Source organism: Mustelus asterias, unplaced genomic scaffold, assembly GCF_964213995.1.
Source record: "Mustelus asterias unplaced genomic scaffold, sMusAst1.hap1.1 HAP1_SCAFFOLD_178, whole genome shotgun sequence".
Classification (NCBI taxonomy): domain Eukaryota; kingdom Metazoa; phylum Chordata; class Chondrichthyes; order Carcharhiniformes; family Triakidae; genus Mustelus; species Mustelus asterias.
The window spans coordinates 470,791-497,081 of NW_027590179.1; positions in this window are offsets into that span (position 1 = coordinate 470,791).

Consider the following 26,291-nt stretch of genomic DNA (forward strand, 5'->3'; position numbering starts at 1 on the left):
TCTGCACTGATGGAGCTCCCCTGGGTCATTGTGCTGCAAATAGTGTGTGTGCTCTCTTTTTCCCAACTCTGCTCTGATGGAGCTCCCTGGAGTCACTGTCCTGAAGACCCCGGAGAAATATGCAGGAATTTCCGGTTTGGAGAATTTTCACACATACCGACAATCTGCTGACCGTTGCTGCTGCTTGGAAGATTCTGGACAATTTATATTTTAAATTCCATTTACATTTTAATTATTGCACTAAACATTAACACAAGCACTCGCCAGATAAACTCCAGACTCCTGCAGGTCAGTATGAGGCGGTGGAAAGCAGAAACAGATTGGTCTGTGAAGTTGTTTGAATGCAGGTACAGAATCCTCAGTGACTGGTTTGTACTGAGAGCGGAGGCGAGATCCTCAGCACAAGAATCTCTGAGAGCGTTTTCATCCAGATTAGAGAGAGAAAATTAACAGGAATCAGACTAAATCCCCAGTATTTTAAATAACATTGAATAACAACAGTAAAGTATTTTATGAGAGACATTCAAAACACAACTTGCATTTTTATAGAATGAGGAAATACTCAATGCTGAAAATGAAATATGAATAGAATATGGTGGAAATGCTCAGCTGGTTGGGTAAATATTTGTGAAGAGAGAAACAGGGTTAAAGTTTTAGCTTTCATTGGAACTGGGAAATGGCAGTGAATTGACAGGTTTGAAGTGACAGCGGTGGGTGGGGCAGAAACAAAGAAAGGACAAACTGGAATTACAGGAGTGATTAAATGATGAATGTGATGATGGGACAAGACAAATCACAGGATTCCCATGTCCTTACTCAGAGTGGCTCGGGAGCGACATGGGATGGTCAGTGTTTTGGGAATGCAGTATGTGGTGAGGTTGAAGATAATGGCTGTGACTTTACCAGAAGCTCTGAAGTCCCAACATGGGGATTGGAAATGAGTGGTGTGTCCGTGTGGGCAGGATAGGCAGAGTTATGAAGGTGATATTGTCAGAGGCGGACAATTTACGGCTGGCAGGCAGGGGGGAGCTGTCCACTCAGGAAGCCTGGGTATTGGGCAGTCCCGGTTCAGGCAATGCTGGCACCATCTCCAAAGGCAGCCAGCAGCACTTTCAAACACAGCAGCTCTGGAGGGAGCAGCGAGGCAGCTCTGCTTACTGAATGAGGGGCTGAAATAACAGAAAGCAGGGCAAGGGTTCATCCCCAATCACTAATTCCTCCCTGGAGGGGCTCCTCCCGGCTGCTTGGGATCGGAGGGAGGTGCTGTTCCCTCAGGATGAAAGGAGATTATCCCATCGATACCAGCCAGTCTGGATGGAGATTGCTGGGAGGTGAGCAGGTTTGAGACACGTGGTTGCAGTGTGGAAAAGGATCAATGTCCTGATGTGTTCTGACAAGGTGAGTGCAGCACAGCCTGATATATGAATAAGGATGAGAGTGAAATTGTAGAAAGAACATCTCCACCCAGACACTGGCAATGCAAAGGCAGCAGCATTGACTGTCAGAGACATGTCCGTTAGACTATCACCAGCAGAGGCGAGAGCAGGGTTTACCAACATATTCACGTGGGCAAACACATGGCAATGTTTTTCTCACTCAAGGGGCCGATGAGTAAATTTCAGAAAGAAGACGTTCGGCACAGCAGAAATTTCAATTAAAAACTAGGCTGAGATATGAAAAGAAACAACTTGCTGAGCACAATAATGAGTAATAAATAAAGATGAGAATTAGAGTTTAATCCTCATCGATCACAGATTGTTTCTCTCCAACATTTGCTGCAGATTGGCTCAAAAACCCAGCAGCAGCAAACATGGGAAAGAAACGGCATGTGATTGGAGGAGCAGCTCCATGTAGATTCTTCCATTCAAACTGAACTGTGTGACTGAGATTTTGGAAACTCACTCCGGGGGCCACATTGAGGGGCTTCGAGGGTCACATTCAGCCCTTGGTCCACACGTTGGACAACCCTGGGTTAATGCATGTGTTTGGTGAGTGAGTAATAATGTGTGCGTTTGGAAAAAGAGCAAACAATGTCAGGGAATGAGTGGAGAAGAGTGGAGACACCTAGATCTTGCCATTCTTACGCCAATGGAAGATGAAGTGCTGCATCAGGAAGGCCTGGGGCAGAGTGGGCAATCGCTGCTGGTGAGATGGGTTGTGGAGCTGAGAGAGTGAGTGGCCTAATGAATGGGCACAGGAGAGCCTCTGGTGTGTACAAAACATAGAGCTTGTGTATCCATCACTGGTCACAGAGAGCAGTCTGAAGGACGTATTGGGATAGGAACAAAATAACTAGCAGCAGCAGAAGGCCATTCAGCCCCTCGAACATACTCCATCACGGCTGATCTAATTCTCATCTCAACTCTTTTCTCTGTCGCTTCCCCTTGATTCTCTTCTCAATCCAAAATCATTCCAAACACAGCTTTGAATATATTCAATGACTCTGCCTCCACTGGTCTCCGGGGAGAGAATTCCACTGACTAGCGACCATCTATAAAATACATGTCTCCACATTCAATCTTATGGGACTGGCAATTACATTTTAAAATTTGTCCCCTTGTTCTGGTCTCTCTTCCAAGAGGAAACAGCCTCTCAGCAGCCACCCTGTCTCATCCCCTCACAAACTTATTTGTCTCAATGCAATCACCTTTTAATCTTCTGAATTTGAATAGATATTGCTCCTATCTGCTCAAATTTTCCTCATAAAATAAACCTCTCCATCCCAGGGATCAGTCGAGTGAACTCTCTCTGAACTGGTTCCAACACAATTCTATCCTTTCTTAAGTAAGGTGCCCAACACTACACACATTACTCCAGTTGTGTTCTGATGAAGGTTGTGCAAAACTGCAGCAGATCTTCCCTTCTCTTACCTTCCTTTCCTATTGCAATAAGAACGTTAAGAAATAGGAACAGGAGTCAGCTATTCAGTCCTTCAAATCCGCTCCATCATTCAATGTGATCATGGCTGATCTTCTCCTTCAACACCACTTCCAGCATTATCCCTGCATTCCTTGATGTTTTTAATAAATAGAAATCTATCGCGCTCAGTCTTGCACAAACTCAATGACTGCTCCCCGCAGCTCTCTGAAAAATTCCAAAGGTTCACCAGCATTCTAATGGAAAACAAATAGTCCTCATCTCAGCCTAAATAATTGCCCATTATTCTCAGACTGTGTCCCAGGTTTTATACCCTCCAGCCAGGGGAAACATCCATTCTGCATCTGGCCGATTGAGTCCCGTAAAATTGTATATGTTTGAATAAGATCTGCTATCATTCTTCTGAAGGCCTGAGAATAAAGTTTTTTTTGTTCCTCATAGGGCAACCCATCTGTCACTGGCCCTATTTTAGTGAACCTGCCTTCCATGTCAAGTACATCTTTCCTTCGGTCTGGAGATCAAAACTGTACACAATACTCCAGGTGTGGTCTCAGCAAGGCTGTATATAATTGCAATGAGACATCTTTGCTCCTAAACTCAAATCTCTGCGATTAATGGCTAACAAACCATTTGTTATCTTAATTGCTCACATCTTAACTTTCAGTGCTTCATGATCAAGGACATCAAAATAACTTTGGAGTTGTCTTAATTTGTTTTTTCCTACAAAATTGGATAACCTCATACTTTTCCACGTTGTTGTCCACCTGGCAAACGTTTGGACACTCCCTGAGCCTCTCGACAACCCCTTGAAATATCTTTGCATCCTCCTCACAATTCAGATTTCCACTTAGTTTTCTATCATTTTCAAATTTGGAAATATTATATTTGATCCCCACATCCATATCATTGATACAGATTGTGAATAGCTGAGACCCAAACACTGATCCCTGGGCTACTCCACTAGTTAGGGGCTGTCAACCCAAAAAATAAGCCATTTATTCCAACTCCTTGTTTTCTGTCCATTAACCACTTCTCAATCCGTGCCAGTATTACACTCAATCCCATGTGCTCCAATTTTCTTTAATAACATCTCGTGTGTGAATTTATCAAAAGCTTTCTGAAAATTTAAATATATCATATTCACCAGTTCCCCTTGTCTATTTTGCTAGTTACATCGCCAGAAACAGTCGAACAGGATTGCTAAACATGATTTCATAGAATTCCTAGTGTAGACGGAGGCCATTCAGCCCATCGAGATACTCTGATGGAATATATTACCAAGGTCTGCACCCCATAATCTCAAATTTACGAGGGCTAATCCACCTAACATACATATCTTGGGACACCAAGGACAATTTTACCATGGCCAAACCATCTACCATGCATCTCTTTGGAGTGTGGGAGGAAACCCATGCAGGCACGGGGAGAATATACAGACTACACACAGACATTCACCCAAGGTTGGAATTGAAACTGGGCCCCTGGCGCTGTGATGCAGCAATGCTAACCACTGTGTCACCATGACAGCCTTTCATAAATCCATGTTGGCTCTGTCTAATCCGGCCAAATTCCAAAGTGTTCTTTATCACTTCCTTTATTATAGATTACTATCGGATTTTCCATACTATCAATGTCAGACTAACAGATTCTAACTAACAGGACCAAATTCCCCTCCAATTCAATTTTCAAGTTTGCTGATGACACCACCGTAGTGGGTCGGATCTCAAACAATGATGAGACAGAGTACAGGAATGAGAAAGAGAATCTGGTGAACTGGTGCTGCAACAATAATCTCTCCCTCAATGTCAACAAAATGAAGGAGATTGTCATTGACTTCAAGAAGCGTAAAGGAGAACATGCCCCTATCTACATCAAAGGGAATGAAGTAGAAAGGATTGAGAGCTCCAAGTTTTTAGGTGTCCACATCACCAACAAGCTGTGACCGACACTATAGTTAAGAAAGCCCACCAACGCCTCTATTTTCTCAGAAGACGAAGGTAATTTGGTATGTCAGCTACGACTCTCATCAACCTTTACTGATGCATCATGGAAAGCATTCTTTCTGGTTGTATCACAGTTTGGTATGGCTCCTGCTCTGCCCAAGACCGCAAAGAACTACAAAAGGTCATGATGTAGTCCAATCCATCATGCAAATCAGCCTCCCATCCATTGACTCCGTCTACACTTCCTGCTGCCTCGGCAAAGCAGCCAGCATAATTAAGGACTCCACACACCCCAGACATTCTCTCTTCTTCCTTCGGGAAAAAGATACAAAAGTCAAGTCACGTACCAACCGACTCAAGAACAGCTTCTTCCCTGCTGCTGCTGAATAGACTTACCTTGCATTAAGTTGATCTTTCTCTCTACTCTAGCTATGACTGTAACACTACATTCTGCACTCTCGCATTTCCTTCTCTATGAACGATATGTTTTGTCTGTATAGCGCGCAAGAAACAATATTTTTCACTGCATATTAATACATGTGACAATAATAAATCAAATCAAATCAGATCTGCAGTTGCCTATTTTTCCATAACCCCACATATTTACATCACTAATCCCCCTAACCTACACATCTTGGACACTAAGGGGCAATTTAGCATGGCCAATCCACGTAACTTGCACATTCTTTGGACTGTGGGAGGAAACAGGAGCAACCGGAGGAAACCCACACAGACACAGGGAGAACGTGCAAACTCCACACAGACAATCGCCCTAAGCGGGAATGAATCCAGGTCCCTGACACTGTGAGGCAGCAGTGCCAACTATGGTGCCACATCTTCGCTTAATCTAATAGTCCTTTATTTAGCAATGGTTGGAACACTTCTGCTGCTGTTTTTTCAAATGAAAGGAATTGAGTTTTGTTGGAAACAGCACACATTTGCACATCCCCATGTCTAAAATACATGGTGGTGGAGTCTCTCTGTTTGTCACAAATGACAGTACAGTGGCGGTGGTGAACTTAGTTCAAATGATCAAGATGCAGAATCAGTTTGGGTAGAGATAAGAATTAGCAAAGTTAAAAGATCACTTCTGGGAATCATTTCTAGGCCCTGAACAATAGACATCATCTCTGACAAAGGAGAGAGGAAAAATAATGGGGTCTTGTAAAAGCTGTGAGATTTTGTGTTTTGCACTGGAACGTGCTTCTCCAAGAAACTCCTTGAATATATTCTGCGGACTAATCTTCTATTCAACTTTTGACTATCTGATTCATGCAATCGAGATGCTTTTTAAAAGACCTAATTCAGGAGCGATTTATACAGTAAATGGAAGAACCCATAGGAACATTGACATATAGAGGGTCTGTGCATACTGGTCCACAGATCCCTGAAAGTGGCAACACAGGTGGATAAGGTGGTCAAGAAGGCAGACAGTATGCTTGTCTTCATCGACCAGAACATCGAGTATAAAAGTGGCATGTTATGCTAAAGTTGTCTGAAAATTTAGTTAGGCCACCTTTGGAATACTGCCTGCAGTATGTTCACCACACGACCAGAAGGATCTGGATGCTTTGGAGAGGGTGCAAAGAACGTTTACCAGAATGTGGCTTGGTCAAGGCGGACTAAGGTGTGAGGAGAGGTTGGATAAACATGGATAGTTTTCACTGCAAAAAGGGAGGCTGAGGGGTGACCTGATAGAGGTGTACACTATTCTGAGAGGCATCAGTATGGTGGATACTCAGAGACTTTTCCCCAGGGTGGAATGATCAACTACAAGAGGGCACAGGATGAAGGTGAGAGGGGCAAAGTTTAGGGGAGACCTGTGGGGTAAGTTTTCACACAGAGGGTGGTGGGTGCCTGGAATGCACTGCCAATGGAGGTGTTGGAAGCAGGCGTGTTACCAATGTTCAAGCTGTATCTTGATAAACACATGGACAGGAGAGGAACAGAGAATGGAAACCGCGTATGGGCAGTAAGTACTGGGTCTGGATAAGGATTAGGAGTCACCGAAGGCCTGGTCGGCTGAAGGGCCTGTTACTGTGTTGTATGGTTCTTTGTTCTTATTTGTATACAAAGATTAAGATCACCTGTGATGATTGCAGTATGCTTTTACAAGACCACATTATTTTTCTTCTCTACTATGTCAGAGATGATGTCTATTGTTCGGGGCCGAGAACTGATTCCCAGAAGTGATCTTTTAACTTTACTAATTCTTATCTCTCCCCAAACTGATTCTGCATCTTGATCATTTGAACCAAGTTCACCTCTCGCCACTGTACTGTCATTTGTTACAAACATAGAGGCTCCAAAACCATGTCCTGTCCTCCATTCACTGTCACCTATTCACTCTCCTCCTTTTCACAAATCAATGGATGCTATGTCCAGGGACAGTCGTGCACCTCGGAGGAGGAGGAGAGGACCTCAAAGGGTGGACCATAACATTATTGCCCTGCACCCTCGACATAACGAATTGTGGGAGAGACATCCCATTGCTGAGGGATGAGAGAGAGAAGCAACAGGAGTCAGAGTAAAAGCAGTTCTTCTTCTTCAAATACCAGGGGTCAAATTATATTGTTGAATATGCAGTCATTATAAACACAATCTCACACAGTCTGCTACTTACTACAGTTCCTGTATTTTACAGTCTAGATTCCTCAGAGCAACAGGCAGCAGTCTCAATCCTGAATCTCCCAGTTTATTGTAACCCAGATTCAGATCCATCAGTGAGCGGTTTGTCCTGAGAACAGGGGCCAGGTCCTCGGCACAAGAATCTGTGAGAATATTTCCTTTCAGACTGGAGACGAGGGAGAGAAAAATAACAGGAATCAGGGTAAATTCCCAGTCTATTTAAGAATAAGCTTATAAACAATAATAATGTACAGTGCGGGACATTCAAGAAACACAACTTCAGTTGATACAGAAGGCAAAATACTGTTCATGCTGTAAATGTGAAATATGAATAAAATATGCTGGAAACTCTCAGCAGAACAGGCAGTATCTGTGACGATAGAAACAGATTTAGCTTCAGTTCAATTAGCTATAATTAAAACTTGGAAGTAGCAGAGAGTTAAATTGTTTTAAGTGACAGGGAGCTGGGGATGGGCAGGTGACGAAGAAAGATAAAAGTGGATAAAAGATAAAATATAAAAGTTTACTCTCTGGAGCGGAGGAGGCTGAGGGGAGACTTAATAGAGGTTTATAAAATGATGAAGGGGATGGATAGAGTGAACGTTCAAAGACTATTTCCTCGGGTCGATGGAGCTATTACAAGGGGGCATAACTATAGGGTTCGTGGTGGGAGATATAGGAAGGATATCAGAGGTAGGTTCTTTACGCAGAGAGTGGTTGGGGTGTGGAATGGACTGCCTGCAGTGATAGTGGAGTCAGACACTTTAGGAACATTTAAGCTGTTATTGGATAGGCACATGGAGCATACCAGGATGATAGGGAGTGGGATAGCTTGATCTTGGTTTCAGATAAAGCTCGGCACAACATCGTGGGCCGAAGGGCCTGTTCTGTGCTGTACTGTTCTATGTTCTATGGAAGTGCCGGAGTGATTAAATGACAAAAAGGATGATGGTGAAAGGGAAGCACAGCATCCCCATGTCCTTACCCTGAGTCACTAGGGAGGTACACGGGATGGTCAGAGGCTCAGGAATGGAGTGTGTGGTTTTGTTGAAGATAATGTGAGAGAAACCTTTTTTATGCTGCCAGTGGTACGGGTCTGGAAGGTACAGCCGTGAAGTGTGATGGAGGCAGGCTGAATCGAGGCATCACAGAGGGCAGTCGATTAATATTCAAATGAAACAATGTGCAAAGATACGAGGAGAAGACAGAAGAATGAGAGAAATTCTAAATACTAGTTTGGTGAGCTGGTGCTTAGCCTCGTGGTTCTCCGTAACAGTTCTGTGAAGATAATGGTTGGAAATGTATCGATATTTTAACTGGAAGCTGGTGATGATGCAGTGTCGACAGGGTGAGGTAATTTAGCCAGTGTCCACAAAGGGCCATTGGTGTCTCTCTCAGGTAGAATCACAGAATTGTTCCACAGCAGAAGGAGACCATTCGGCCTGTGCTGTCTGCACTGACTCTCTGAATGAGCAATTTACTAAGTGTCATTCCCCCAAATTCTCCCCATAACCCTGCACATTCTTCCTTTTCAGATAACAATCCAATTCCCTTTGGAAAGTTTCAACTGACCGTGTCACCACCACACTCTCAGACAGTGAATTCCAGCCCTGAGCCACTCGCTGCAGGGGAAGGCCCGGTTCAGGCAATGCTAGCACCAGCAGCAATTTCATAGGCAGCAGCTCTGGAGAGACCAGTGAGGAAGACCTGGTAACTGAATGCAGGGCTGAAATGGGAGGAGGAAGATTAAACTCAATTCAATGATGCACTTGAGAACACTTGGCAGTATTCCCCAAGGCTACGTGAGTTTGGAGCAAATTTCTGTTCTCTCAGGACTGGAGAGTATCTGCCACATCAAACCAAGCAAATGTGGATGGAGATTTCCCGAGACCTGAGCAGGTGTGGATTATGTGGTTGCAGCGAAGCAAAAGGGTGAATAACCTATGTTCTGACAAGATGGTGAAACATCTTGTAGCATGTCATCTGAGGCATAGGGGGTCGAATGAGAATGAAAGTGAAATCGCAGAAAGGTCATCCCCACACAGACGCAGGCAATGCCCAGGCAGTAGCATCGACAGTCAGAGACATGCCAGCCTCTCTCTGCAGGGTTCTGGTTAGTCAGAGATAACTCATGCACTGTGAGAATGGAATGGTCATGATGTGGAGATGCCGAAATTGGACTGGGGTAAACACAGGGAGAAGTCTCACAACACCAGGTTAAAGTCCAACAGGTTTATTTGGTAGCAAAATCCACTCGCTTTCGGTGCGCTGCTCCTTCGTCAGGGGCCGAAAGCTAGTGGGTTTTGCGACCAAATAAACCTGTTGGACTTTAACCTGGTGTTGTGAGACTTCTTACTGAATGGAATGGTCACAGGCAAGAGGATTTCCCTGTGGAGACATGATGGGCAGTCAGGTTGTCACCAGCTTAGGCTTGTGTCTTTGATGGGAGAGAAACAATGGGAATTTATGTGCCTGTAGAAGAGAGCACAAAACTTCAGAAAATGAACTAAAAACGGTGGCAGCGTCCAGATCCTGTAATCCTTACACCTTGAGTGAGCAACGCTGGAGCTGGGAGAACAGCAGACAGGGTGAGAAATCGCTGATTGTGATATTGGTTATGGAGCTGAGAGTGAACAGTCGAATGGATAGGCTCAGGTGATTCTCTGGCACACACAACATAGACCCTGTGTGCCTATCACTGGTCACATGGAACAGGCATGTGTTGGAATGTACATTTTGTTACAAACTATGACCTTGAGAAATAAACTGAATATTGAATTCGATGATCAGATATGAACAAAATGAATGGTGGATCAGGCTCGAAGGGCTGAATGGCCGACTCCTGCTTCTAGTTTCTATTTTCATCATGTTCCTATGCAGGTTATGCTGTCGGCACCGTGCTAATGTGTAGCTGGTGTCCTTTATTGTTACTGAAGCTGTATAATTGACATCATGTTGATTTTAATCTGAACTAATGCAGTGTTCTGTTGTTTCAGTGTTCCCCTGGGATGGCAGATTAGAACTTGATTGCAGGTGATTGACAGGTTATGACATGTGGCTGAGGGACTGCTATGTTTCACAGAGCATACCAGTTTTAGTTTTACTTTCAGAAGCTGCTGGAATTTGAGACATGATGTGGAGATGCCAGCGTTGGACTGGGGTAAACACAGTAAGAAGTTCAACAACGCCAGGTTAAAGTTGGACTTTAACCTTGCGTTGTTAAACTTCTTACGAAGTTGAGACAAACAGCAATGTTGTCTCCCTCTCTGAAGTTGGAGTTTTTGCTGTTTAAGTGTTGCTGTGTTGGAAGCTGCCAGAGTTACCTCTCTGAGGTTGCATCCTTCTCTAAAAACAGCTGTCGGTTGGCTGTCCAGATGTGTTAAAAAGCTGGAAATCGGCAACACATGAGCATCCTTGTTTTTGTGCTAACTGATGTTGGAGAAGCGTGCATGTCTGTGGGTATTGCTTTACATTGAAACAACAGAGATAGCGAGCTGTTCAGAGTTATACTGTGTCCCGTTTAAGTCTTGCAATTGGTAAAGGTTACACTAATTCTTGTTGTTATATTCTGACTGCATTCTTCAATAAACTGTGTTCAATAAAAGCATCCTCGTGGGTCACTTGATTCATACCTGGAGTGACACACCTCATGCTCATCAATGCCAAAATCAAACGTAAAACCAAGGGTCTCAGCTGACTTCACAAAACATCTTGGAGTTTCTGGTCTGCGTCTTAACAATTGCCTCCATTCACCCTTTCCTCTTTCTCACAAATCAAGGGTTGTGTGACTGGATGACATCTGTCCCCCCCGATGAGCATGTGAAAGGGTCCACATAGAGTCACTGTCACATTATTCCCCTACATCCACGGCACAAAAATCAATGGGATTGACATTCCATTGCCTTGGGATCAGAGAGAGAAATAACAGGAATCAGCGAAAATTCAGGTTCTGGTTCATCGCTTCCAGCTGGAGCTGTTATAGAGTTCTTCAGCACAGAAAGAGGCCTTTCGGCCCACCGTGTCTGTGTCAGCCATCAAGCACCAATCTATTCTAATCCATTTTCCAGCACTTACTCCATAGCTGTGACATTTCAAATGCTCATCTAACCGCTTCTTAAATGTTGCGAGTGTTCCCGACTCCACCCGCTGTCAGACACGAAGATCCAGATTCCCACCACCCTCTGGGTGAAAAAGCTTTTCCACAGAACCATAGAATCCAGACGGTGCAGAAGGCGGCCAATCACCCCATCCACTCTCCGAAAAAGCATCTTAACCAGGCCCACACAACCGCTTCACCCTGGACATTTACCATGGCAAATCCACCTAAACTACACATCTTGGGACACTAAGGGACAGCTTAGCATGGTCGATCCACCTAGCGTACACATCTTTGGACTGTGGGAGGAAACTAGAGTACCTGACGGAAACCGGCACACACAGGGAGAACATGCAAACTCCACAAAGGCAGTCACCCGAGGCCGGAATTGAACAAAGGTCCCTGACATTGTGAGGCAGCAATGCTAACCACTGTGCCATCTTCAATTCTCCTCTGAAAATCCTGCCAAATGCCTTAAATCTATGCCCCAGGTTACTGACACCTAAAACGAAGGGGAAAAGTTTATTTCTTTAAAACTATGTATGTCCCTCTTCATTTGATACAACTCCACGAAGTAGTCCCCCAGCCTTCCCTGTCTGAGTATAACAACAGGAGCATTGACATACAGAGGGATCTGTGCGTAATGGTCCACTGATCCCTGAAAGTGGCAATACAGGTGGATAACTTGGTCAACAAGGCATGCAGCGTGCTTGCTTCATAGGCCAGGGCATCAAGTATAAAAGTTTGCAAGTAATGTTACACCTGTATTAAACTTTAGTTCTGCCACATGTGGAATATTGCGTGCAGTTCTGTTCACCACACTACCAGAAGGATTTGGATGCTTTGGAGAGGGTGCAAAGAAAGTTTACAAGGATGTTGCCTGGTCTGGTTAAGCTATGAGGAGACGTTGAATAAACTCGGATTGTCTTCACTGGAAACACGGAAGCTGAGGGGGCGACCTGATTGAGATATTAGTATGGTGGATAATTGGAGGCTTTTCCCCAGGATCGAGAGGTCAACTACAAGAGGAGACAGTTTGAAGGCAAGAGGGGAAAGTTTAGAGGAGACGTGCGGGGAGAGTTTTCACAAACAGGTTGGTGGGTGCCTCGAATGCACAGCCAGTGAAGTTGACGGAAGCAGGAACGTTCCCAACGTTCAAGGTTTAGCTTGATAGAAACACGAACAGGAGATGAACAGAGGAATAGAAACCACATATAGGCAATAAGTACTGGGTCTGAAGAAGGATTAGGAGTCACCACAGGCTCGGTGGGCCGAAGGGCCTGTTACTGTGCTTTATGGTTCTTTGTCCTTCTTTGTACATGAAAATTATCACCCGTGATTATTGCAGTAAGCTTTCACAAGAGCCACATTATTTTTCCTTATAAAATGTCGGAGATTGTGACTATTGTCAGGAGCCTACAAATGATTCCCACAAGTGACCTCTAAAACTTGCTAATTCATATCTCGACCCAAACTAATTCTGCATCTTGATCATTTGAACTAAGTTAACCTCTCTCTACTGTACTGTCATCTGTTACTAACAGAGAGATTCCACCACCATGTCCTGTCCTCCATTTACTGTCATCTATTCACTCTCCCCTTCTCACAAATCAATGGATGCTGTATCCAGGGAGAGCCGTGCGCCTCTGAGGAGGAGGAGTGGACCTCAGAGGGTGAACCATAACATTATTCCCCCGCACCCTCAACAGACAGATTTGTGACACTGACATCCCTCCCCTTAGGGATCAGAGAAAGAAATGTCACGAGTCAGTGTAAAAGACGTTTTCCTTATTAATAACTGACGCCAATAGTAATGGACTGATGTTTTTTATACAAATACCAGTGGTCACATTACATTGTTGAATATTCAGTTATTATAGAGACAATCACACAGTCTGCTACTTACTGCAGCTTCTGTATTTTACAGTCTGGATTCCTCAGAGCCTCGGACAGCAGTTTCACTCCTGCAAGTCCCAGTTTATTGAAACCCAGATTCGGATCTATCAGTGAGCGGTTTGTACTGAGAGCAGAGGCCAGATCCTCGGCACAAGAATCGGTGAGATCGTTACCAAACAGACTGGAGATCAGAGAGAGAAAATCAGCAGGAAGTAGGGCAAATTCCCAGTCTTTTGAAACATAAGATCATGAACAATAATAATGAACAGTGTGGGACATTCAGAAAACACAACTTCTGTTCATATAGAAGGCAAAATACGATTGATGCTGTAAATCTGAAATATGAATAAAATATGTTGGAAACTCTCAGCAGGACAAACAGATTTAGTTTCAGTTCAATTAGCCAAAATTAGAAATTGGAAATAATAGTGAGTTCAATTGTTTTAAGTGACAGGGAGTTAGGGATGGGCGGGTGATGAGGAAAGAACAAAAGTGCCGGAGTGATTACATGACAAAAGGGATGATGGTGAAAGAGAAGAACACAGGATTCCTATGTCTTCACACTGAGTCACAGGGAGGGACATGGGATGGTCAGTGGCTCAGGAATGGAGTGTTTGGTGGGGTTGAAGATGATGAGAGAGAAACCTTTTTCACATTGCCAGTGGTTCGAGTCTGGAATTCACAGTCTGGAGGTGTGGTGGAGGTCGGCTGAATCGAAGCAGTCAATAGGGAATTAGATGATTATTTGAATATAAACAGTGAGCGGGGATACGAGGAAAAGGCTGGAGAATGACGCAAATTTCGAATGCTCGTTTGGTGAGCTGGTGCAGACACGATGGGCCAAATGGCCTCATTGTGCACCGTAACAATTCTGTGAAGATAATGGTTGGAAATGTATCGATATTTGAACTGGAAGTTGGTGATGATGCAGTGTGGACAGTGTGAGTAACCATAGCCCTCAGTGAAATTAGTATTTCTCTCCAATAGAGAGAGACAATTGGTTACATGTAGCTTCAGGGACACAACTTAGTAAAAGCGGGGCAATGGGATGAGGTGGGACTCCATGAGCCCCCATAGCCGGTGTGGGGGTCAAACCCACGACATTAACGTCATTCCACATCACACTCTAGACACAGAACAACTGAATTAACTCCACACCACATTATCGGCAACATTAATATCCGAGAGGTGAGGGGAATCCGTCCACTCAGGCAGTACAGGCAGAATCACAGAATTGTTACACCATTCAGCCCATGGTGTCTGCACTGACTCTCCGAATGAGCAGTTCATGAAGTGCCATTCCCCCACATTCTCCCCGTAACCCTGTGCATTCCAGAGTTTAACTACTCTCTGCAGAGGAAGATCCGCTTCAGTCAATGCTGGCACCATACCTGCAGGAAAGTCCATTGTCAACTTGTCGGACTACACACTTCAGCCAGATGGACTTTAACCTGGTGTTGTGAGACTTCTTACCATATTTAAAGGCAGCCAGCAGGACTTTCAAAGGCAGCAGCTCTGCAGAGAACAGTGAGGGAGCCCTGGTTAATGAAGAAAGGGCTGAAATGGCAGAAGACAGATTAAATCCAATTCACTGACACTTCCCTGGAAATGCTCCTCGAGGCTACATGGGTTTGGAGGGAGGTTCTGTCCCCTCAGGATTGGAGGAGATCTGTCACATGAACCCAAGCAAATCTCGGGTAGAAATTGCCGAGGGCCTGAGCAGGCAGCACGTGGTTGCACTGAGGCAAAAGGATCAATAACCTGATCTGTTCTGACAAGGTGAGCGTTAAACTTACAGACTGATGTGTGAATCAGGATGAAAGTGAAATTGTCGAAAGAACATCTGCACCCAGACGCTGGCAATGCCCAGACAGCAGCCTCACTGTCAGGAACATGTCAGCCTCTCTGTGAAGGGTTTCAGTCAGAGATGACTGTTGTACTGCCGAGACTGGGTGACCATCCTGGTGGTCCCACGATGGTCAGTCAGGCAGGCAGCATCATAGCCTTGTGTGTATCTTTGATGGGTGAGTAACAATGGAAATTTATGGGGTTCTGAAAGAGAGTGCAGAACATCAGAGAAGGAGCCAAGAGTGACAGTGTGCAGATTGTGTCATCCTTGTGCAAATGGAAGGTGAAGGGCTGGAGCTGGGAGACCTGGAGGCTGGGTGGGCAATCGCTGATGGTGAGATGGGTTGTGGATCCAGAGAGATTGTGTGAGTGAATGGATGGGCACAGGAGAGACTCTGCTGCTGAGTCCATAACCTGGTGTTTGTGTGTTCACCATTGGTCACATGGAGTTCCAGATTAGGAACAGTCTGCAGGACATGTTGGAATGTGCATTAACCTCGAACATTCCTCACTCTCACAAATCACAATGCGAGAGGGAGGCAAGTGTCTGTCTCGGAAGATGAGGAGGGGTCCTCAAAGGGTGCACTGTCACATTATTCCCCATAACCTCCACCAGAGTAGATACCGTCTCACACGATTAGCAAAGGGGTTACAATCGGGCAGCACAGACAAACCCGAGCAGCTGATAGCGGCAGTAATATGGAACCTGGAATTAAAAGTTTGAGGGTGGCACGGTAGCACAGTGGTTTGCACTGCTGCTTCACAGCTCCAGGGTCCCGGGTTCGATTCCTGGCTCGGGTCACTGTCTGTGTGGAGTTTGCACATTCTCCTCGTGTCTGCGTGACTTTCCTCCGGGTGCTCCGGTTTCCTCCCACAGTCCAAAGATGTGCGGGTTAGGTTGATTGGCCAGGTTAAAAATTGCCCCTTAGAGTCCTGGGATGCGTAGGTTCGAGGGATTAGTGGGTAAATATGTGGGGGTAGGGCCTGGGTGGGATTGTGGTCGGTGCAGACTCGATGGGCCGAATGGCCTCCTTCTGCACTGTAGGGTTTCTATGATTTCTATGAATAGCTGAGTTCACTCACATTCGAGGGAACAGGGCATTGCCAGCTTCAGGAAGATGAAATGTGACTGGAGTCTTTAACAATGCATCAGATACTGGAACTGTACATAACGTATTTTAACGGCTGGTGGGGTTTACAAAGGCTACGTGTATCCAAACACAAAGGATACAATCCAGGCCAGCAGTGTTACCATGTCTCAGGTATGAGAACAAATATCATCCTCCACAGGGATTGGTGACCTTCATGGAGAGTCACAGACAGCACATTAGCCACAGGAAATACACATGAACCTGCATGTTATCACCACCTCCATGAACTCTGTGGAACACAGGCTACGGGAGGGCTGGGAAAATATGACGAGTCACTGTCAGAACCTCCCCAGCTCAGCAGGGAGGGTTCAGTTTGCCCTGAATGGATATAGGAGCGGCTGCCTGCAACATTTGGGTGCTCCTTTCAGATGCTTCCTGGGCAGTGGTCCTCTTCTAATCTGACTGTGACACACAACGCTATGTTCAGAGTGACAACTCCATCATCTGTGCAGTGAACCCACAGTCGGCCGGATCCTTCCAGGACTCATAAAATCCGAGGACAAAGGCCACGGTCTTCGAAATTCTCAGAGCAGAGAGGTAAAGATCCTGTCTGTAGCTCCGTGGAAAGTGCAGGGATGGCGGTGGTTGTCATGGTAGGGTTGCTTCCTTGGGTTTCACGGGGTTATACTTTGTTATTATTGGTCACCTTGTGTGTTTTCAATAGATTCTGAGATGGTGCAACACTATAAAAATCCTTCCCCACGTTACTGGATCTTTAACAGTTCACTGGGAATGTGAGATGGGAAATACAACACTGATTGAGGTCAATACATTTCCAATGTCTGTCTCACGTAGTGACGGCTCCAGAGAAATGGTAAAACATTCACAGAAACAGCAACAGGCCTGCAGAAGGTGGAGGATTTATCACATTGAATGGGTGTGCATGTAAGACGCATGCAAAACATGTCTGTATTACTGAATCTCGATCCTCCCAACATATCCCACGGTCCCTGGCCTGTGGTCCGTGGGGTTCCTTATTATGAAGTGTCTGGTTAACATTGGATGGCATCACACTTTGTTCAAAGCTGCTGCACTCTAAGTTCAGGTTGTATGGAGCACAGCACAACACCAGGACATTTGAGACTCTTTCTGGGCATTTTGAAGGGTTCCAACAGATCTATCTTTAGAATTCTTCTGGCCTGCTCAATGGTCACACAAGTTGCCCTTTAGCAGCTGTTGTCTCTCTCCTCTGTCAGTGGGTTTGGGTTACACACAGGCACAATTACCCATCCCTTCAGTGGGTAGCGCTGGTCTTAATTTTTTTCATGGGATGATGGCTCCACGGGCAATGCCAATCAATATTTGCAGTCCATCCCCAACTGCCCTTGAGAAGGGGGTGGTGAGCCATCTCCATATATTCTGCAGAGTATCTGGTACAATGTCTATAGGAAGGGACATCCAGGATTATGATCCCACAGTCGTGATGGAAAAGCAATATATTCCAAGTTGGGTGATGTGTGACTTGGAAGGGAATCTGAAGGTGTTCCATTCTTCTGATTTCTTTGCCCACCTCGGTGATAGAAAGTACGCGTTTGGAAAATGCTACCTCAGGAGCCTTGGTGAATTGCTACAGTCCACCTTGTGTGCAGTACACACTGCTGCCACTGTGTGTCAGTGGTGGACAGAGTCAATATTTAATTTGGTGGATGGCTTGCTGATCCAGTGGGCCACTTGGCCCATCGCGTCTGCACCAACTCTTCGAATGAATATTCTACTCAGGCCCTATCTCTGTAACTCCACATATATGGCACACGAATCCCCCGAACCTACACATCTTGAGACACTAAGGGACAACTTAGTATAGCCAATCAACCAAAGCTGCCCATCTTTGGACTGTGGGAGAAAATTGGAGCACGCGGAGGAAACCCACACAGACACTGGGGTAACGTACAAACTCCACACATAGTCACCAAAGGTGGGAATTGAACCCTGGTCCCTGGCGCTGTGAGGCAGCATTGCTACCCGTTCTATCACCGTGTCGCCTAATATTAGCGGTGTGTCCAACATTTGTGGCATGTCTAACACTATTGATGTCTGGATATGACAAGACTGCAGATCTCTGATCTGATCCATTGGTTTTGGTATGATTGACCTCGGTCTATCATTTGCTGCTTCCGCTGTCTGGTCCGCAAATGGCCGTGTGCTGTAAGTTCACCAGGTTCACATCTCATTTATAGATACATTCAAGTCTAATTTGTGAATCTATGTAAAGACAACTAGCCACAGTAACACTCTACTGATTGCTGGGGAAAGCCACTGTAAGCTTCCTCCAACTGAAAGATTACAGTTCGCCACTCCTGTCTGTCTCACAGATAACTCCATATCCATGCTGCCTTCGTCTCTTTCATTTCATGGCTTTAACTTTGCTGACAGGCTGATTATGTGTCTATTAATAGTGGACAGTGTTTCTAATAACACAAATATTGATAGCAACAGTACTTTCAGTATCATTGTGTGTGTTGAAAACACTGTCCATTATGAATAGGGATATAATTCCGACTATTCTGTACTGTGATTATTACCAATCGCAGCTGAGCTGAGCCTTGAGCTCCTAAGTTCATACGATATAGGGGTAGAATTAGGCCATTCAGCCCATCGAGTCCACTCCACCACTGGTCACGGATGATAGGCTCCTCAACCCCATTTTCCCGCCTTCTCCCCATAACCCTTCAGCACATTACCAATTAAAAATCTGTCTAAGTTCTCCTTAAATTTACTCACTGTACCACCAACCACCGCACTTTGGGGTAGCGAATTCCACAGATTCACAATCCTTTGGGAGAAGTAGTTTCCCCTCAACTGTTTTAAATTTGCTCCCCCTAATCCTAAGACTATGACCTCTCATCCCAGAATGCCCCACCAGCGGAAGCATCCACTCCACGTTTACTTTATCCATACCTTTTATCATCTTCTATACTTCAACTTCATCTTCCCTCATTCTTCTAAATTCCAGAGAGTATGGGCCTAAACTGTTCAATCTCTCTTTATACAACAAACCCCTCATCTCTGAACTGCCTCCAATGCCACTTCATCTTTCCTCAAATAAGGGGACCAAAACTGTGCAGAATACTCCAGGTGCAGCCTCACCAATGCCTTGTATCGTTGCAACAATACTTCCTTACTTTTATATTATGTTCCTTTTGGTATAAATTCCAACATTCCATTCACTTTCTGTATTATCTGCTGTACCTGCATGCTAGTTTTTCTGTGACTCATGAACGAGGACACCCATATTCCTCTGCACCGGAGCACCCTGAAGTCTCTCTTCCCATTTTTCCAAGCAAAATGCACAACTCTCACTTATCCATGTTAAACTCCATCTGCCACATTTTGGCCCACTCTCCTAACTTATCTTGCTCCATTTGTAAGGTTCTGATTTCCTCATTGTAACTTACTGTCCCGCCTCCTGGGGTATAAGAGCTCCTGGGCTGTAATCTCTGGAATTCCCTTATTAATCCTCTCCACCTCGATCTCTGCCTTTTTAAAAAAATTATCCTCAAGCTTCTTTTAACACAAATTCGAGAGTGGATCCCTCGGGATGCAACTCATCAGATTCCAATGTCATTGGTTAACTGTCTTACCAATACGCAGCAATTTGTTATTTTCAATTCAACTGAGAAATTTACAGACTGAAACATCTATAATCTGATTGACAAATGAACTAATTTGAACATGTGTCCTCCCATATATGGTATTTCGAGAAGCGTTTAATTGTTTTGTCCATCTTTTTTATTCTGTTGAATGTTTTTGAGAATAACTATAAATGATTAGTTGAAGCTTTCACTCCGGAATCTCAGTTTATTGTAACTCGGGTTCAGACAGATCAGTGACTGGTTTGTACTGAGTGCAGCGGTGAGAATATCTGAGGCTCTTACCCTCCGACCTGGAGATCAGAGACAAAGGTTACAGGAATCAGAGTAAATCCGTGGTGTTTAACAGTAACACGAATACTGACAGGAATGATAGTGTGTAGCGTTTATCAATGACACTATTACCGACACTGATAATAATTTACACTATCAGACATCCAATTATTATAAACTATCACAGAGTCTGGTCCTTACCTCAGTACCTGTATTTTGCAGTCTGGATTCCTCAGAGCCGCACACAGTAGTTTCACTCCTCAATCTCTCACGTTGTGATCCAAACTAAATGGAGAGAGTGAGAAACACATTAAAATCAGCTGAATTTTCACCAGGAGGAAGAAACTGGGCTTATTTTTGTGTCAGAAACTTAGCACCAGTGGAAAACTGATTCATGTTACAATACTACACCGTAACCAATTGTCCTTTTCGTTAAATGGGAAATAAAATAGTCAGCAGTGAAAAATGATGAACAATTGACTATCACTGGTTTGCCGACTGGTGAAAACCACTTGTACACCTCGCAAAATATATATTTTTATTTAATTGTCCATGGGATATGGGTGTCGCTGGTGGACCAGCATTTATTTCCCACTGCTAATGGCCCCTCGAGAAGGTGACGGTAATTAGGGATGGGCAATAAATGCTGGTCTAACCAGAGATGCCCACGTCCTGTGAACAAGCAAGTAATTTTTAAACATGTCCCTCAGTCTGGTCTCATTTCCTGATCATCAGAATTACCGTCCTGAATCTCAGAAGCTGCCAAGTTTCTGGAAATTCAAATCATTTCTGCTGCTACATAAATCCTGGATATTATGAGAATTGTACAATTTAGTGAGAGTTAAATGATAAAGCTGTGAGAGTGGATCCCTCAGGATTCCCTGTACTTCTTAACTCTGACATGAGATTAATCTGTAAAATATCTCAGGGTGAGTTAAAGTGTGAAACTGGGCTAACTGTTGCTGTAAGATCCGGATTTTATACAGCAAGGAAAGATATTCTCCCATTAGAAAGTTGAAATATTCCTGTTTGATTAGTTTATAGGAGAGGGGTGTCTCCCACTATATTCCACATTAAACAGGCTCTACATTTTCTGCAGGTATGCAGTGTTCTGTTTCCGGGAATTCCCGGGAGTTCTCTCTTCCCGATAATCCTTTCCCTTTGTGAGGATCGATCAGAAAATCCTGTTTCACGTCACTGACAGTTTGTCTGGCAGTTTCCAGCAGCAGGTTTCCTCATTCAGGAAATTCTGGTTGCCTCGGCTTAGATCTAAGTTCTGCGGTCCTGCCACATTTGGTTGTGAATGGTAGTGGACGATGAAATAACAGAAGGAGGAGGCTCCACAATATTCCCATCCTCATGATGGAGGAGACTAGCACATCAGTCCAAAAGATATAGCTCAAATATTTGTAACTAACTTCAATGGCTGAACCATACAGAGGTCCCCAGCATCACAGATATCAGTCTTCAGTGAATTTGATTCACTCCATATGATGTCATGAAACAGCTGAAGGTACTGGATACTGCAAAGATACTGGGGCTTGACAATAGTCCAGCAATTGTACTGAGGATTTGTGCTCCAGAAGTTGCTTTGTTCCGAGACAAGCTGTTCCAGTACAGCTATAAGACTGGCATTTACACAGAATAGTGGGAAATTGCCCAGGTGTGACCGTACACAAAAAACAGAACAAATCCAATGTGTCCAGTTACCACTCCATCAGTCTACCCTCGAACATCAACACAGAAATGGAAGGTGTCTTCAATACTATCAAATGGCACTGAATTAACAATTACCTGCTCGCTGATTTTGAGCTTGTGCTCAGTCAGGGTCACTCAGCCCCCTAGCTCATTACAACCTTGATGCAAACATGAACAACAGAGCTGAACTCAGGATGAGAGATGAGAGTGACTGCCCTTGACATCAAGGCAGCAAATGACGACATGTAGCATCAAGGAGCCAGAGATAAACTGAAGTCAATGGAAATGAGAGAGAAAGCTGCCGATTGGAGTAATACCAGAACAAAGGAAGATAGTTGTGGTTTGTTGGAGGTCAGTCACACCATCTTCAGGACATCACAGTAGGAATTTCTCAGGGGAGTGACCTAAGCCGCAACCATCTTCAGCTGCTTCATCAATGACATTCCCTCCATCATAAAGTCAGAAGTGGGGATGGTCGCTGATGACTGCACAACTTTCAGCACCATTCCTGACTCCTCAAGATGGTGAAGCAGGACGTGTATAACTGCAACAAAAACTGGAAATATTCCGGGAAAGGCAATGACCATCTCCAACAAGAGTGAATCCAATCATCTCCCTGTACATTCAATGGCATTATCATCCTCCTGAATCCCCCACTTTCAGCATCCTGGTTGTTACCATCAGAAACAGATTAGCCAGATCAATACTGTGGCTGTAAGTGAAGGTTAAAGGCCTGGAATTCTGCGCAGAGTAACTCACCTGACTTCCCAAACATTTCCACCATCTACAAGACACATGTCAGGAATTTGATTGAATACTATTCACTTGGCTGCATGACTGCAGCTTCAGATTCAAGAAGCTCGCCACCATCCAGCTCCTCTGATTGGCAATCCACCCATTACCTTCAACATTCACTCCTTCCAGCATTGAGGTACAGAGTTAATAGTGTGTACCATCTACAAGATGCAGTGCAGCAACTAACGATGGCCCGTTACAGAGCATTTTCCAAACTTGTGATTTCTACCCCTAGAAGGGCAAGGGATGAATGGAAACATTACCCCCTGGAAGTTCCCTTCCACAATGCACAACATTCTGACATGGAAATATATCGCAGTTCCTTCACAGTGACTGGGTCAAAATCCTGGCACTCTCCAGCTAACGGCACTGTGGGTGCACTTATATCACAAGAGTCCCGACATGCAGTGGTGGTGATATGATAGTGAGCATATCTGCTTTCCAAGTAGTGGGTACAGGTTTAATTTGCTGCTATCTCAGTTTGTTGGAATGTGTGAAGAGAGGACCAGGAGGCAGTAACCACAATCGAGAGGAATGGGTAATCCAATTCAGTCCGGTCTGTGGCTCCAGGCTGGAACAAGTGTGTTCAACTTAGCTGGGAGTCAGAGAGGCAGTGGATCATTCAGCTACTATGAAGGTGGAGGGGCAGTGGATAATTCAGCTACTATGAAGGTGGAGGGTCAGTGGATCATGCAGCTACTATGAAGGTGGAGAGGCAGTGGATCATGCAGCTCCTATGATTGTGGAGAGGCAGTGGATCATGCAGCTACTATGAAGATGGAGGGGCAGTGGATCATGCAGCTACTATGAAGATGGAGGGGCAGTGGATCATGCAGCTACTATGAAGGTGGAGGGTCAGTGGATCATGCAGCTACTATGAAGGTGGAGAGGCAGTGGATCATGTAGCTACTATGAAGATGGAGGGGCAGTGGATCATGCAGCTACTATGAAGATGGAGGGGCAGTGGATCATGCAGCTACTATGAAGGTGGAGGGGCAGTGGATCATGCAGCTACTATGATTGTAGAGAGGCAGTGGATCATGCAGCTACTATGAAGATGGAGGGGCAGTGGATCATGCATCTACTATGATTGTAGAGAGGCAGTGGATCATGCAGCTCCTATGAAGATAGAGTGGCGGTGGATCATGCAGCTACTATGAAGGTGGAGGGGCGGTGGATCATGCAGCTACTATGAAGGTGGCGGGGCGGTGGATCATGCAGCTCCTATGAAGATGGAGGGGCAGTGGATCATGCAGCTCCTATGATTGTGGAGAGGCAGTGGATCATGCAGCTACTATGAAGATGGAGGGGCAGTGGATCATGCAGCTACTATGAAGATGGAGGGGCAGTGGATCATGCAGCTACTATGAAGGTGGAGGGTCAGTGGATCATGCAGCTACTATGAAGGTGGAGAGGCAGTGGATCATGCAGCTCCTATGATTGTGGAGAGGCAGTGGATCATGCAGCTACTATGAAGATGGAGGGGCAGTGGATCATGCAGCTACTATGAAGATGGAGGGGCAGTGGATCATGCAGCTACTATGATTGTAGAGAGGCAATGGATCATGCAGCTCCTATGAAGATAGAGGGGCGGTGGATCATGCAGCTACTATGAAGGTGGAGGGGCGGTGGATCATGCAGCTACTATGAAGGTGGCGGGGCGGTGGATCATGCAGCTACTATGAAGATGGAGGGGCAGTGGATCATGCAGCTACTATGAAGATGGAGGGGCAGTGGATCATGCAGCTCCTATGAAGATGGAGGGGCAGTGAATCATGCAGCTCCTATGATTGTGGAGAGGCAGTGGATCATGCAGCTACTATGAAGATGGAGGGGCAGTGGATCATGCAGCTACTATGAAGATGGAGGGGCAGTGGATCATGCAGCTACTATGAAGGTGGAGGGGCAGTGGATCATGCAGCTACTATGAAGATGGAGGGGCAGTGGATCATGCATCTACTATGAAGATGGAGGGGCAGTGGATCATGCAGCTCCTATGATTGTAGAGAGGCGGTGGATCATGCAGCTCCTATGATTGTAGAGAGGCGGTGGATCATGCAGCTCCTATGAAGGTGGAGGGGCAGTGGATCATGCAGCTCCTATGATTGTGGAGGGGCAGTGGATCATGCAGCTCCTATGATTGTGGAGAGGCAGTGGATCATGCAGCTTCTATGAAGATGGAGGGGCAGTGGATCATGCAGCTCCTATGATTGTAGAGAGGCGGTGGATCATGCAGCTCCTATGATTGTAGAGAGGCGGTGGATCATGCAGCTCCTATGAAGGTGGAGGGGCAGTGGATCATGCAGCTCCTATGATTGTGGAGGGGCAGTGGATCATGCAGCTCCTATGATTGTGGAGGGGCAGTGGATCATGCAGCTCCTATGATTGTGGAGGGGCAGTGGATCATGCAGCTCCTATGAAGATGGAGGGGCGGTGGATCATTCAGCTACTATGAAGGTGGAGGGGCAGTGGATCATGCAGCAACTATGAAGGTGGCGGGGCGGTGGATCATGCAGCTCCTATGATTGTGGAGGGGCAGTGGATCATGCAGCTCCTATGAAGATGGAGGGGCAGTGGATCATGCAGCTCCTATGATTGTGGAGAGGCAGTGGATCATGCAGCTACTATGAAGATGGAGGGGCGGTGGATCATACAGCTACTATGAAGATGGAGGGGCAGTGGATCATGCAGCTACTATGAAGATGGAGGGGCGGTGGATCATACAGCTACTATGAAGATGGAGGGGCAGTAGATCATTCAGCTACTATGAAGGTGGAGGGGCAGTGGATCATGCAGCTACTATGAAGATGGAGGGGCGGTGGATCATGCAGCTCCTATGAAGATGGAGGGGCAGTGGATCATGCAGCTCCTATGATTGTGGAGGGGCAGTGGATCATGCAGCTCCTATGATTGTGGAGAGGCAGTGGATCATGCAGCTTCTATGAAGATGGAGGGGCAGTGGATCATGCAGCTACTATGATTGTAGAGAGGCGGTGGATCATGCAGCTCCTATGATTGTAGAGAGGCGGTGGATCATGCAGCTCCTATGAAGGTGGAGGGGCAGTGGATCATGCAGCTACTATGATTGTGGAGGGGCAGTGGATCATGCAGCTCCTATGATTGTGGAGGGGCAGTGGATCATGCAGCTCCTATGATTGTGGAGGGGCAGTGGATCATGCAGCTCCTATGATTGTGGAGGGGCAGTGGATCATGCAGCTCCTATGATTGTGGAGGGGCAGTGGATCATGCAGCTCCTATGAAGATGGAGGGGCGGTGGATCATTCAGCTACTATGAAGGTGGAGGGGCAGTGGATCATGCAGCAACTATGAAGGTGGCGGGGCGGTGGATCATGCAGCTCCTATGATTGTGGAGGAGCAGTGGATCATGCAGCTCCTATGAAGATGGAGGGGCAGTGGATCATGCAGCTCCTATGATTGTGGAGAGGCAGTGGATCATGCAGCTACTATGAAGATGGAGGGGCAGTGGATCATGCAG